The sequence below is a fragment of the Megalops cyprinoides genome, chromosome 9 (genome assembly GCF_013368585.1).
Source record: "Megalops cyprinoides isolate fMegCyp1 chromosome 9, fMegCyp1.pri, whole genome shotgun sequence".
In the NCBI taxonomy this organism is placed as follows: domain Eukaryota; kingdom Metazoa; phylum Chordata; class Actinopteri; order Elopiformes; family Megalopidae; genus Megalops; species Megalops cyprinoides.
In genome coordinates this window covers 14,405,654-14,407,500 of record NC_050591.1, presented here as the reverse complement: position 1 = coordinate 14,407,500, position 1,847 = coordinate 14,405,654, and positions in this window count along the sequence as shown.

Here is a 1,847-nt window from a genome sequence, read left to right as displayed (position 1 = left end):
GGAGAGTACAGTCAGCATTGAATTGTCGTGGAGCAGGTAGACAAAGGACTGAGGAAGAAAGGTGTTGACAAAGATTTCTGCCTCAAATGACAGGATCTTTCCTTGTCTCTCACCAGGAAACAGTAACAGCCACAAAAAAATTACATAAATAAAAATACAAACCGTACAAAAGGGGGTTGCATCAGTCTGTGAAATTTCATGGCATGGTGACACTCTCAGCATTTTATAACGCCCGCTGCAATGCGTGGTATAGCACTGTGCGCATCAACGAGCTTACAGGAACAGCCAAACAAATAGGTTTTTTTTTCTTTAAAACCCTGAGCAGGTGCTTTCGAAACCTCTCTCCACAGACAAAAAAACCACAGGAGCGCTGAGTCTGAACAGCGTCTTCGTCCGCTAGCTTCGCAGGGATGTGTTGTTCTTGTGTCATTAATAATAATGATTTTCAGGAATGACCTGAGATTGTTCAGCCCCCAGAGTGCATCCCCGGTGTAAGTCTAGGTGAAAAAAAATCGCGATTCCCGCTGTCGCCGCGACGGCGGATCGCGGCTCCGTTCCCGGGCGCTTTGATGCCGCGGAGCGTCGCACTCGCGTTTACCTCTGATTTACATCTTAACTACGTGCGAGGCGCACGTTTCGCGCACCGCATTAACGGCCTCTCGTCGTTAAAGGGATGGGTGCGCACCGAGCCTCAGGCTTGGTTTTATTGGTGGCCTCTCAATTAGGAAGCAATTATGGTCGTGAGTAAATTGAATTGACCTTATGCTCAACTAATAATTTCAATTACACAACTGTTTCCCAGGCTGCTACTTAAGAAGCCGCGCATAGTGCTGTGGAGCGTACCCACAAAGGAGATGCATTTACCCTACAACCCAAAGAAAACTGCATTGCATTGCAAATATATAGCAATATTTGGGAAATAATACTGATGATTTCATGAAAATAACAAATTTTCCATATGCATAATTTGTTTGTTAAATATTTCAATCCTGAAATGATACTTTTGGCGTGGAAAATTTCATGCTCAAAGGTATGGGAATCACTATGGTATCGGTCAAAGCACAGAAGGTCCAAACCAGCATAGCAATGACATCATCTCTGGCGCAGGGACGTTGGCTCAACTACGGGACGTGTTTCTGAGCTGAGCTGAGCTGAGGTGCGCTGAATTCTAATCTTGTATTTATACTACTGTCAGAGCTGTGAGAAACCAGTCCTTCAGCGAGTAAATAACGGGCCGCTGAAATTAAGCAGGGACGTTGAGCCGGGTCACAGATGGAGCGGGGGAACGTGACAAGAGTCCCTAAGCCGAGCCTTCCGGGCGCACCTGGCTCTTTGACTTTGACCGCAGAGGCCTCGGCGCTGACGGGGAGCGCGGGCTCGGGGGCAGGTCGGGGGGCTGCGTCAAACTCAAACCATCCAAACACATCACTCAGGCTGTCTTAATGAGGGATTCTGTGCCAGGGGACATCAGCATCAAAGCCCAGCGCTGTTTCCATTGTGTTCTAGTCTCGGGGTAAGGGCTGTTTAAGAGGCATATGCCTGTCCTCTTAAATGACTCCCAAGCACAGTGCACTCTACATATGCTTCAGAAAGCTGATTGGTACAGGGATGTTCCCCAGCTTAGGTTTAGAGGGTTCCTTGCTAAAACTGACACAAAAAATTGAACCTTTGTTCTTAATTTTAATGTATTGATATCTCCCTGGCCCCTTAGAATCTGGACCTTACTCTCACAGTCTCAGCCCATACATAAGTTCCACTGATAAAATGACTGGATACCATAAAAGGCAGAGTGGATTGGAAATAAAGTATTTCAACATAGTAGCAACATAAACATAAATAAACTAAGT